The following is a 14,118-nucleotide window of genomic DNA, read 5'->3' as shown; positions in this document are numbered from 1 at the left end:
GAAAGGGACACGGGAGATGGTCACGCTGGCTGGTATGAGGTAAAGAGATGACATGCAAATCCCGAGTAATGTGATAAAAGGATTGGAAGGAATAAATAAAGAAGACTTCTTAGTATCTGCAACAAAAATAACAAGAAGCCACAGTTACAATTTGAGGAAAACAAGTGAAGCTGTATGAAGACAAGAAAAAAATTAAATTAAGAGGAAACAGTAAGTGGTATATACGTAAATATGTGACAACACAATACAAAAAAAAAATGATGGGATACCATGAGCATAGCTGTTCCTACAGTTACGTAGAGGTAATTACAAATAGGTAATTACACGCAGGTAATACACAAAAACCTGGAAAATGGTAAAGGTATGCAACGAAATTAGTCCCTGACTTAATGGGTACGAGCTAAAAGGAAAAAGTAAAGGAGCTAAATCTGACGATATTAAAGGACAGGATAACCAGGGAAGATATGATATCGATGTACAAAGAACTCAAGGAATTAATAGGGTGGACAGGGGCATGCTGTTCGAGAGGCGGGAAACAGGTAAACGAAGGCAGAGCTGGAAGCTAAAAAGAAAGATGAGACACAGGGATATCACGAAGTATTTTTTCAGCCTCAGAGTGATCAGGAGCTGGAACGACCTGGACAACTAAGTGGTAGAGGCAGGGTCAATATAAAGCTTTATGAATAAGTATAATAGGGCTCTCAAAGCCAGGAAAGTGAACCTACACTGTTTCAGTGACAGGAATTAAGACTCGATCTCTTCAACCACAAATAGGTGAGTACATATACGTGCACGCGCGCACACGTACGCACGCAAGCACGCATTGGAAGCTGAAGACTCAGATGAGTCAAAGAGATGTTAGGAAGTATTTCTTTAGTCATAGAGTTGTCAGGAAGTGGAATAGTTTGGCAAGCGATGTAGTGGAGACAGGAACCATACATAGTTTTAAGACGACGTATGATAAAGCTCATGGAGCAGGGAGACAGAAGACCTAGTAGCGATCAGTGAAGAGGCGGGGCCATGAGCTATGTCTCGACCCCTGCAACCACTAATTGGTGAGTACACACACACACACACACACACACACACACACACATGCGCGCGGGGCCAGGAGCTGGGACTCGACCCCTGCAACCACAACTAGGTGCAAGTGCAAAGTCATGAAGATTGGGGAAGGGCAAAGAAGGCCGCAGACGGAGTACAGTCTAGGGGGTCAGAGACTACAAACCTCACTCAAGGAAAATCTTGGGGTGAGTATAACACCAGGCACATCTCCTGAAGCGCACATCAACCAAATAACTGCTGCAGCATATGGGCGCCTAGCAAACCTCAGAACAGCATTCCGACATCTTAATAAGGAATCATTCAGGACCCTGTACACCGTGTACGTTAGGCCCATATTGGAGTATGCGGCACCAGTTTGGAACCCACACCTAGCCAAGCACGTGAAGAAACTAGAGAAAATGCAAAGGTTTGCAACAAGACTAGTCCCAGAGCTAAGAGGTATGTCCTACGAGGACAGGTTAAGGGAAATCAACCTGACGACACTGGAGGACAGGAGAGATAGGGGGGACATGATAACGACATACAAAATACTGAGAGGAATTGAGAAGGTGGACAAAGACAGGATGTTCCAGAGATTGGACACAGTAACAAGGGGACACAGTTGGAAGCTGAAGACACAGATGAATCACAGGGATGTTAGGAAGTATTTCTTCAGCCACAGAGTAGTCAGTAAGTGGAATAGTTTGGGAAGCGATGTAGTGGAGGCAGGATCCATACATAGCTTTAAGCAGAGGTATGATAAAGCTCACGGCTCAGGGAGAGTGACCTAGTAGCGATCAGTGAAGAGGCGGGGCCAGGAGCTCGGACTCGACCCCCGCAACCTCAACTAGGTGAGTACAACTAGGTGAGGTGAGTACAACTAGGCGAGTACACACACACACACACACACCTGAGAATAGCGTTCCGGTACCTCAGTAAGCAATCGTTCAAGACTTTATACACTGTGTACGTAAGGCCGATACTGGAGTATGCAGCACCAGTTTGGAACCCACACCTGGTCAAACACGTCAAGAAATTAGAGAGAGTGCAAAATTTTGCAACAAGGCTGGTTCCAGAGCTAAGGGGAATGTCCTACGAAGAAAGGTTAAGGGAAATAGGCCTGACGACACTGGAGGACAGGAGGGTTAGGGAAGACATGATAACGACATACAAAATATTGCGAGGAATAGATAAGGTGGATAGAGACAGGATGTTCCAGAGATAGGACACAGAAACAAGGGGTCATAATTGGAAATTGAAGAATCAGATGAGTCAAAGGGATGTTAGGAAGTATTTCTTCAGTCACAGAGTTTTCAGGAAGTGCAATAGTATGGAAAGTGAGGCAGTGGAGGCAGGAACCATACATAGCTTTAAGACAAGGTATGATAAAGCTTATGGAGCAGGGCGAGAGAGGACCTAGTAGCGATCAGTGAAGAGGCGGGACCAGGAGTTGAGTCTCGACCCCTGCAACCACAAATAAGTGAGTACACACACACACACACACACACACACACAGTGGAAAGGTTTATTCCCAAGGGCAACAGTAACAACGGGAAGACCAGAACGAGCCCCTGGTTTACCCGACGGTGTAAGGAGGCAAAAACAAAATGCAATAGAGAATGGAAAAAGTACAGAAGGCAGAGAACACACGAAAATAGGGAGATCAGTCGCAGAGCCAGGATTGAGTACGCACAGGTAAGGAGGGAGGCCCAGCGACAGTATGAAAATGACATAGCATCGAGAATCAAGACTGACCCGAAACTGTTGTATAGCCACATCAGGAGGAAGACAACAGTCAAAGACCAGGTGATCAGATTAAGGACAGAAGGTGGAGAACTCACAAGAAATGATCAGGAGGTATGTGAGGAGCTGAACAGGAGATTTAAGGAAGTTTTTACAGTAGAGACAGGAAGGGCTGTGGGAAGACAGCACAGAAGGGAACATCAAGAAAGGAAACAGAAACGAGGCACTAAACTACAGACCTGTGTCTCTGACATGTATTGTGTGCAAAGTCATGGAGAAGATTATCAGGAGGAGAGTGGTCGAACACCTGGAAAGGAACAAGATTATAAATGAAAACCAGCATGGGTTCATGGAAGGCAAATCTTGTATCACAAACCTCCTGGAGTTTTATGACAAGGTAACAGAAGTAAGACACGAGAGAGAGGGGTGGGTAGATTGCATTTTCCTAGACTGCAGGAAGGCCTTTGACACAGGTCCCCACAAGAGATTAGTGCAGAAGCTGGAGGATCAGGCGCATGTAAAAGGGAGGGCACTGCAATGGATAAGGGAATACCTGACAGGGAGGCAGCAACGAGTCATGGTACGTGAAGAGGTATCACAGTGGGCGCCTGTTACGAGCGCGGTCCCACAGGGGTCAGTTCTAGGACCAGTGCTATTTTTGATATATGTGAACGACATGATGGAAGGAATAGACTCTGAAGTGTCCCTGTTCGCAGATGACGTGAAGTTGATGAGAAGAATTAAATCGGACGAGGATGAGGCAGGACTGCAAAGAGACCTGGAGAGGCTGGACATGTGGTCCAGCAACTGGCTTCTCGAATTCAATCCAGCCAAATGCAAAGTCATGAAGATTGGGGAGGGGCAAAGAAGACCGCAGACAGAGTATAGGCTAGGTGGACAAAGACTACAGACCTCACTCAGGGAGAAAGACCTTGGGGTGACCATAACACCGAGCACATCACCGGAGGCACACATCAACCAAATAACCGCTGCAGCATACGGGCGCCTGGCAAACCTGAGAATAGCGTTCCGATACCTTAATAAGGAATCGTTCAAGACACTGTACACTGTGTATGTTAGGCCCATACTGGAGTATGCAGCACCAGTCTGGAACCCACACCTGGTCAAGCACGTCAAGAAGTTAGAGAAAGTACAAAGGTTTGCAACAAGGCTAGTCCCAGAGCTCAAGGGAATGTCGTACGAGGAAAGGTTAAGGGAAATCGGACTGACGACACTGGAGGACAGAAGGGTCAGGGGAGACATGATAACGACATACAAGATACTGCGGGGAATAGACAAGGTGGACAGAGATAGGATGTTCCAGAGAGGGGACACAGGGACAAGGGGTCACAACTGGAAGCTGAAGACTCAGACGAGTCACAGGGACGTTAGAAAGTATTTCTTCAGTCATAGAGTTGTCAGCAAGTGGAATAACCTAGCAAGTGAAGTAGTGGAGGCAGGAACCATACATAGTTTTAAGAAGAGGTATGACAAAGCTCAGGAAGCAGAGAGAGAGAGGATCCAGTAGCGATCAGTGAAGAGGCGGGGCCAGGAGCTGAGTCTCGACCCCTGCAACCACAATTAGGTGAGTACAGTTAGGTGAGTACACACACATCACCACCCCTGATGTTTGCCTTTTCTAACCTTTAACCACATTGTTATTTTCCTGTGATTTACATGATTGATTTTAATCCCATAAGACTAGAAGTTAATAAAACTGTTAAATAAAGCAAGCTAATCCCGAGTAATTAATTGATACCAGTATTAAATCCTTATATTTCTTGCATTCGTAGATAATACTCGTTACAAGTCTCGAAAGCCAACAAAAATTCAGAAAAAATTCCAAGAAAATCAATCTAAAGGTGTGTATACTTTATCGGATGGCTTTCCAATGGCGTCTTTATGTGTGTGGGATACTAAAGAAAACGTGTAAAGCAGTGCAGGTTAGTGTGGTGGTAGGGAACGCAACGCGGGCGGCGCTGCATTCCTGCCACCTATTCCAGGAACTTCCAACTGTGGCCAGGTTCGGACGAGTCGAATTCCATGACAGGAGTCACGGGAGAGCCACAAGTTCGGCAGTGTCCAGGAGGGAGGGCCAGGTGAGAGGTGTGTCAGTGCCGCTTACCACCTCGTCCAACAGCGTCCAGTGCCACCTCTTGCCCCCCACCCCTGATCTACCCACTAGTATTACTGTGTTGTTCACCTGTGTTATATTTAAGGACTCGTCTGCGCTTGTGTTGATAGATAAGTATGTTCTTGTTCTTGCAGTCAGTTTATATATATATATATATATATATATATATATATATATATATATATATATATATATATATATATATATATATATATATATATATATATATAAACTTCATTATGAAACATTAAAGTGTAATGAACACTTGTTAATGAGAGGTCGTAACCTACATGAAGACAGAAACAAGAGTAATACGTTATGTATAATTTAATATCAAACTTTGGGTCCTCCTTAGTAGATCTGCTGAAGACATCAGAGTGTCTAAAAGTACGTAGAACTTAGTACTCTTGTCTCTGTCTCCATGTGGGTTTCTATGTCTCAAGCCTGATTATACTTAAAACAAAATATTCCACGGTAAAATCTGCCATATTTTTTTTTTATAAAATACATAATGATACTCTCATCAGCCCGTGACTGATAATGTTGAGGATTACAAGAGTCACTGCGTGGAGGATTGATATTATTATTACACTCAGGGAGGAGGGCTAAACCCGTAAGGATCATGCGGAGCCCTGGGGCAAATAGGTGGCAGAGTCAGTACAAGCAAGGAAAGGGCAGGACCAATTCCTTGAATCAAAATCCTTCACCGGCATCAAGGCACCTTCCTTGAAGGGTGGATATGGACAAGAATAAGGGTTCCAGAGTAGAGGTACGTGGTGAGTACGATTACGTAGCGTGTCTGTTTTGCCCCTAGCAGACGGAGGATCGAGCTTTCTCTAGTTTTTGCACTGGAAAACCTCGTACTGGTTTGGAGCATCCAGAACCTGGTCAAGGCTCAAACCATGGTGTAGGTAGTGTGCGAGAGTGAATGCTACCAACATCTTCCTCTCTCTGGCGTTCAGCAGTTGACTCTGAAGGAGGGACACTCAAGAAAATAATGAAGACAATAAATGTGTTTGGGAAACTTTCTGTCAACTCATTTCTGTAGAGAAAATTTAACACGTCTTGTTTTAATGCAGATTTTTATACTTTTAAAAAAAGCGGTGTGACTTATACACAAGGAAATATGTCACACACTCACTCTGTATGTATGTATGTATGCAGTGTGGCAAATAATGGTGGTATTTCTGTGTGTGATATACAGAGAAGAAATATGGGTCTAACTCTGTCTCTCTTCGTGTCTCTTTTCTCTTTTTGTAAATATGTAATATGCCTAACACAAAAAAAAACTAATATTTTTAGAGTCCGTGAACGAAAGCTTGTTCCAGCGTAAAGAAATTTTCTATAGTCTCACTTGATATTTTTTCAGTAAACTGTGGATATCTATACAAAAAGCCAAACAGTGATCTTATTTCATGCAGCTGTGTAAATCTTTCTTCAGTCGATTTCATACCTGTGTCAAGGACTCTAAAATAAGTCATTCTGTCTGACTTTTTTGGGTTATCCTAGGTTCTCTACACATATGCTGCTATGTATGATAATTCTATGTAACTGTATTTGTGTATACCTGAATAAATTTACTTACTTACTTACTTACTTGGGATACTTAACATCGGCTTCATAAATGATCTCTCTTCCTTCTCCTGGCTTCAACTCTGCCGGTATCTCCAATTCCATAACAAGTTTAAATACATATTCAGTACTAATATTTTATCAGACCTTTTTGTCACACCTACTGCAATTCTTCAATGACATTTTTTTGTGATAATCCTTTACCTTAAGATTTTTGCTACTCATATTGATGATATGAGAAAGGATAAGCCACACAACAAAAGAAACCACAAACTTGAAAATAGGAATGTATTCTACAAGAGTTTGGGCTACGTGTTGTAATATAAAAGTATCGCCACAGGAGCCTATAAGACAACGTTCTCAGTGATTTTGATAACGAAGAGATTTTTAGATACTGAGTCGATTTTGCAAGTTTGTTTCACTTAATGGTTTGACTGTGAGTTAAGATACATCTCTCTTCAAAACTTTCTAGTGATGCGTTGAAGCTGATTATTATTATAATCAAAAAGAAGCGCTAAGCCCCAAAGGCTATACAACGCTGCAACGCGTTGAAGCTGAGTAATGTACAAAAACCGTGTATTAGACCAAAGAAAATGTACCTCCAAACAGCATTGTTAGCATCATTAATGAAAAAACTAAATGTTTTCACTGCAAGGAATAAACAGATCTTGTGGGTTAACATTGTAAGTTCTTCCTTATACACCATTAACCTTTTCCTTCGGATTTCCATTATCATAATCTTGACAATGTAAGTTTTCAACAGGCAATCATCAATTTTCCAACTGGAGGAAGATATTATCCTTAATGAAAGCACCACTCATATATTTTAAGCTTCTCGGATTGAATAAAAAAAAAGTCCCGTTTGTATATTATCTGATAGAATTCTAAAAGGAAATTGGCATTGTTTTCGTAAATCTTTCAGTGTTGTACATTATTTTTAACCCTGTTATCGACAGATTTCGTTTATTATAACGACGTTCTTTGGAATACCCAATAATAAATGAGGAGATATGAACATTAATTAGATCTTGCTGATGAAACTAAGATTCGCCCTGAGAACTGAGATGGACCAACACGAGATGAACAAGATGACCGAGGAACCATCCATTGGACGAGGAACCATCCTATGGACGAGGAACCATCCTGTGGACGAGGAACCATCCTATGAACGAAGAACCATCCTATGGACGAGGAACCATCCTGTGGACGAGGAACCATCCTGTGGACGAGGAACCATCCTATGGACGAGGAACCATCCTATGGACGAGGAACCATCCTTTGAACAAGGAACCATCCTGTGGACGAGGAACCATCCTATGAACGAGGAACCATCCTGTGGACGAGGAACCATCCTATGAACGAGGAACCATCCTGTGGACGAGGAACCATCCTATGAACGAGGAACCATCCTGTGGACGAGGAACCATCCTATGAACGAGGAACCATCCTGTGGACGAGGAACCATCCTATGGACGAGGAACCATCCTATGGACGAGGAACCATCCTATGAACGAGGAACCATCCTATGAACGAGGAACCATCCTTTGGACGAGGAGCCATCCTATGGACGAGGAACCATCCTGTGGACGAGGAACCATCCTGTGGACGAAGAACCATCCTGTGGACGAGGAACCATCCCATGGACGAGGAACCATCCTATGAACGAGGAACCATCCTGTGGACGAGGAACCATCCTATGAACGAGGAACCATCCTGTGGACGAGGAACCATCCTATGAACGAGGAACCATCCTGTGGACGAGGAACCATCCTATGGACGAGGAACCATCCTATAAACGAGGAACCATCCTATGGACGAGGAACCATCCTATGAACGAGGAACCATCCTATGAACGAGGAACCATCCTATGAACAAGGATCCATCCTATGAAAGAGGACCTATCCTATGAATGATGGGCTCTTGATCTGCTGACTTGGAGATATCCACCGAGTCCTCGGATCAAACCAAATTACCCCCCATGATGATAATTATAATGCTACAGAATTGATCTTTGCGATCACTCGCCTCTGGTGAGTAATCGAGAGTTTTGAACTGACTCATTTCCAGCATTTTCAGTATTAATGAAGACTTTAATTTCAGTGTCAGCGTTCCTCATGTAAACCAGAGAAGTGTGTACTCACCTAGTTGTTGTTGTGTGTGTGTATGTGTGTGTGTGTGTGTGTGTATGTGTGTGTGTGTGTGTGTATGTGTGTGTGTATGTGTGTGTATGTGTGTGTGTATGTGTGTGTATGTGTACTCACCTATTTGTGGTTGCAGGGGTCGAGTCACAGCTCCTGGCCCCGCCTCTTCGCTGATTGCTACTAGGTCCTCTCTCTCCCTGCCCCATGAGCTCTATCATACCTCGCCTTAAAACTATGTATGGTTCCCGCCTCCACTACGTCACTTTCTAGGCTATTCCACGGCCTGACTACTCTATGACTGAAGAAATACTTCCTAACATCCCTTTGATTCATCTGAGTCTTCAACTTCCAATTGTGCCCTCTTGTGTCTGTGTCCCTTCTCTGGAACATCCCGTCTTTGTCCACCTTGTCTATTCCGTGCAGTATTTTATATGTCGTTATCATGTCTCCCCTGACCCTCCTGTCCTCCAGTGTCGTCAGGCCGATTTCCCTCAACCTTTCTTCGTAGGACAATCCCCGTAGCTCTGGGACTAGTCTTGTTGCAAACCTTTGCACTTTCTCTAATTTCTTGACGTGCTTGACTAGGTGTGGATTCCAAACTGGTGCTGCATACTCCAGTATGGGCCTGACGTAAATGGTATACAGAGTCTTAAACGAATCCTTACTGAGGTATCGGAATGCTATCCGTAGGTTTGCCAGGCGCCCGTATGCTGCAGCAGTTATCTGATTGATGTGCGCCTCAGGAGATATGCTCGGTGTTATGCTCACCCCCAGATCTTTTTCCTTGAGTGAGGTTTGCAGTCTTTGGCCATCTAAACTATATTGTGTCTGCGGTCTTCTTTGCCCTTCCCCAATCTTCATGACTTTGCATTTGGCAGGGTTAAATTCGAAGAGCCAGTTGCTGGACCAGGCTTGTAGCCTGTCCAGGTCTTTTTGTAGTCCTGCCTGATCCTCGTCCGATTTGATTCTTCTCATTAACTTCGCATCATCTACAAACAAGGACACTTCTGAGTCTATCCCTTCCGTTATGTCGTTCACATATACCAAGAATAGCACAGGTCCTAGGACTGACCCCTGTGGAACCCCGCTTGTCACAGGCGCCCACTCTGACACCTCGTCGCGTACCATGACACGTTGTTGCCTCCCTGTCAGGTATTCTCTGATCCATTGCAGTGCCTTTCCTGTTATGTGTGCCTGATCCTCTAGCTTTTGCAGTAACCTCTTGTGAGGAACTGTGTCGAAGGCCTTCTTGCAGTCCAAAAATATGCAGTCGATCCACCCCTCTCTCTCTTGTCTTACTTCTGTCACCTTGTCATAAAACTCTAGTAGGTTTGTGACACAGGATTTTCCTTCCCTGAAACCGTGCTGGTTGTCAATTATACACTTGTTTCTTTCCAGGTGCCCCACCACTCTCCTCCTGATGATCTTCTCCATGACCTTGCATACTATACACGTTAGTGATACAGGTCTGTAGTTTAGTACCTCATGTCTGTCTCCCTTTTTAAAAATTGGGACTACATTTGCCATTTTCCATATTTCAGGGAGTTGCCCAGTTTCAACTGATGTGTTGAAGATCTTTGTTAATGGCTCACACAATATTTCTGCTCCCTCTTTAAGGACCCATGGAGAGATGTTGTCTGGTCCCACCGCCTTTGAGGTGTCAAGTTCGCATAGCAGCTTCTTCACCTCCTTGGTTATATGTACCTCATCCAGCACTTGCTGGTGTGCCCCCCTGTTCTGATTTCCTGGAGTCCTACTGCTTTCCACTGAAAATACCTCTTTAAATCTTGTGTTGAGCTCCTGACATACCTCTTGGTCGTTTCTTGTGAATTCCCCATCACCCTTCCTCAGTCTGATTACCTGGTCCTTGACTGTTGTTTTCCTCCTGATGTGGCTGTACAACAGCTTCGGGTCAGTCTTTACTTTTGATGCTATGTCATTTTCATATTGTCTCTGAGCCTCCCTTCTTATCTGTGCATATTCGTTTCTGGCTCTTCGGCTGATTTCTTTATTTTCCTGAGTTCTCTGTCTTCTGTACCTTTTCCATTCTCTAGTACACCTAGTTTTTGCCTCCCTACACCTTTGGGTGAACCAAGGACTCGTTCTGTTCTTCCCATTATTTCTGTTTCCCTTGGGAACAAACCTCTCCTCTGCCTCCTTGCATTTTGTTGCTACATAGTCCATCATTTCTTGTACTGGTTTTCCTGTCAGTTCCCTCTCCCACTGAATGTCTTGAAGGAAGTTCCTCATGCCTGAGTAGTTCCCCCTTTTGTAGTTTGGTTTTTCCCAGCCTATTCCTGCTACTCTCTCCACTTGGAGCTCAACTATGTAGTCGAAGCACAGAACCACATGATCACTAGCTCCCAGGGGCCTTTCATACATGATACCCTCGATGTCCGAACTACTCATGGTGAATACAAGGTCCAGCCTTGCTGGTTCATCCTCTCCTCTCTCTCTGGTAGTGTCTCTAACATGTTGATGCATGAGGTTTTCCAGTACCACATCCATCATCTTGGCTCTCCATGTTTCGGGACCCCCATGGGGCTCCAGGTTTTCCCAGTCAATCTCCTTGTGATTGAAATCACCCATAACTAGTAACTTTGCTCCCCCCATGTGTGCTCTCCTGGCCACCTCGGCTAGTGTGTCGATCATTGCTCTGTTGCTCTCATCGTATTCTTCTCTTGGCCTCCTGCGTTCTGTGGTGGGTTGTACATTACTGCAATTATCACCTTATGTCCCTCAGACTGGATTGTTCCTACTAAGTAGTCCCTTTCGCCCATGCCATCCATTCCTTCCATTTTCTCAAAATCCCACTGGTTTTTAATGAGCAGTGCAACTCCTCCTCCCCCTCTCCTCCCTCTGTCTTTCCTGAGGATTTGGTATCCGGATGGAAAGATTGAATCTGTTATTATTCTATTGAGTTTTGTTTCTGTGAGCGCTGTTATGTCTGGGGATGTCTCTTTGATTCTTTCGTGCCACTCCTCATACTTGTTTGTTATTCCATCTGCATTTGTATACCACACCTTCAACTTCTTTTCTAAGACTGTGGTCTGGGAGGTATATTGGGGTTGGGGAAGTGGGAGACCTGGTAAGGAACTATGGGTTGTTGCTGTGGGGGTGGAGTTTGTAATGTAGTGGGTGGGGGCATTGGATGTGGCATGGGTGTTTTGATTTAGAGTGTTTGGTTGCACTGGGGTTGACCTGGTTGAGAGGCTTCTATAGGAAGTTGTGAGGGAGGCTGTATTTGATCTTCTTCCTGGGTCTGGGATCTCCTGTCTGTCTTCTCCATCCCCTCTCTTTCCTCCTTTCGCCTTTGTACCATCTCTCTCAGTTTCTGCCTTTCTTTTTGTGTTCTGTCGCGGTCGAGATACGCCTTCCTGTATGCCGGCATGTCCCTTAATCGTGCTTTCTCCTGCAGGATCCTGGTCCGAGTCGCTTCTGCCTTGAAGGTCACTTTCACTAGCCGGGTTCTTTTTTTTTACAAACCCCCCTATTCTCCGAAAATTTTCCAGCTGGGTCATGTCTTCTCCTATTGCTTTCATGATGCTTTCAATTGCTTTTTTTTCCCCTTGTTTTCTTGCTTCATATGTTTCCCCTTCAACTTCCTGGAGCCCATACACAAAGACTGACCTCACCCTTTCATTCTCCCACTGCGTATCCCTGTGTATCCCCTCATTTAATTTGGTTTCCTGCACTGCAGCTTTCCTTTCTTCAGTTTCACTGGCTAATGTACTTGGGCTCCATGGCCTGTCATTTTCCCTTCTCGGCTTTCCTTGGGCTCTGTTGTTGTCTGTTAGAGAAAAATACATGTAAGTTGTCAGCTGATAGTGTTTCCACCACAGTCAAGCATTTCGTAGTGTTACCAGTTACATTTCGTGAACAAGCCATTGATTTTGCTCACAATAGTCCCATAGGAGGACATTTGGGTGTCAAGAAGACACTCGGTAAACTGGCAAAACATTTTACTTGGCCAAAGATGAAGGAAACAGTAGCTGATCATGTGCGACGTTGCCACGTGTGTCAAGTGACAGGCAAGCCAGCGCACACACCTCCACCTGCGCCTCTCATTCCTATCACCGTGCATGGTGAACCATTCTCACGTCTTATTATTGATTGTGTTGGTCCTTTGCCTAGAACCAAAGTAGGAAACCAATACTTATTTACTATTATGGACGCTGCAACACGCTATCCCGAAGCTATTCCTATGAGAAAAATTAATGCTCGTGCTATTGTGAGAGCGCTGATGAAATTTTTCTCCCAGGTTGGATTGCCACGAGAGATACAATCAGATCAGGGATCTAATTTCACTTCTAAGATCTTTCGAGAAGCATTATCCCACCTAGGAATAAAGTCTGTACTTTCAACCAGTTATCATCCACAGTCACAAGGTGCTCTAGAGAGATTTCATCAGACATTGAAGTCTATGATGAGAGCTTATTTTGAGCATTTTTCTAGAGACTGGGATGAGGGTATACCTTTTCTTCTGTTCGCTATGAGAGAAAGTGAACAAGAAAGTCTCGGATTTAGTCCGTTTGAATTAATATTCGGACACCAAGTGCGTGGTCCTCTCGCAGTGTTAAAAGACTGTGTGGACAGGAAAATCAAATCCATCATTGAGTACTTCACCTTCATTAATGCAGCAACATTTGACAGCCGCTAGAGAGCTAGTTTCGAAAAACCTAGTTTCAGCCCAAGCTAGAATGAAGCAACATTATGACAAGCGTGCTGTCTCTCGTTCTTTTAAAGCAGGAGATAAGGTGATGGCTCAGAAATTAGTACCAGGTCATGCTCTACAAGCCAGGTATGATGGTCCCCTGGAAGTAGTGAAAAAGCTTAGCGAAGTAAATTATTTGGTACGTACGCCTGGGAAAAAGAAATCTAATCATGTGTACCATGTTAACCAGCTTAAGGCATACTACGCTAGTCCTCTACCTACTACTTCTATTCTTCCTAGGACAGAGGAAGAAAACGTCAGTCTACCTGACATCTCTAGAGGTATAGAGGTTCGTTTAGAAAATTCAGTGACTCTACAATCACTAGACGATTTTCTTAGTAACCTTGGGAGTGATAAAGCTGGTGATATTAAAAACATGATTTTGCATTTCCCTGAATTGTTCGGTGATGTTCCTAAACATTGTACTCTGGGAGTACATGACGTTGATGTACAGGGAGCATCACCCATTAAGCAATCACCATATAGGATGAGTCCAACAAAGCATAAAGCATTGAGAGAAGAGGTTGATTTTCTGTTATCTCACGGACTTATTGAGCGCAGTAAAAGTCCATGGGCATCTCCCTGTATTTTAGTGCCTAAACCTGACGATAGTTTCAGGATGTGCACTGATTACAGGAAAGTGAACTCTGTCACCTTGCCTGATGGTTATCCTCTACCTCGCATTGACGACCTTATTGATCGTGTGTCAGGAGCCCAGTTTGTCAGCCGTTTAGATCTCTTACGAGGCTATTATCAAGTCCCGCTTACTG

The 14,118-nt window shown here is 44.1% G+C and overlaps 1 protein-coding gene across 1 annotated transcript in view; it reads left to right on the top strand.

Moving 5' to 3' along the window:
• The first annotated feature begins 4,792 nt into the window (after positions 1 to 4,792).
• LOC128696255 (fibrous sheath CABYR-binding protein-like) overlaps positions 4,793 to 14,118 on the top strand; it is a 71,885-nt gene continuing 62,559 nt past the window's right edge. The window contains exon 1 of the mRNA XM_053787395.1: positions 4,793 to 5,035. The gene's annotated coding sequence lies outside the window, so the exon portion shown is untranslated. The remainder of the gene's footprint in view (positions 5,036 to 14,118) is intronic.

The sequence above is a fragment of the Cherax quadricarinatus genome, chromosome 39 (genome assembly GCF_038502225.1).
Source record: "Cherax quadricarinatus isolate ZL_2023a chromosome 39, ASM3850222v1, whole genome shotgun sequence".
Taxonomy (NCBI): domain Eukaryota; kingdom Metazoa; phylum Arthropoda; class Malacostraca; order Decapoda; family Parastacidae; genus Cherax; species Cherax quadricarinatus.
This window is presented reverse-complemented; position numbering and strand designations above follow the sequence as displayed.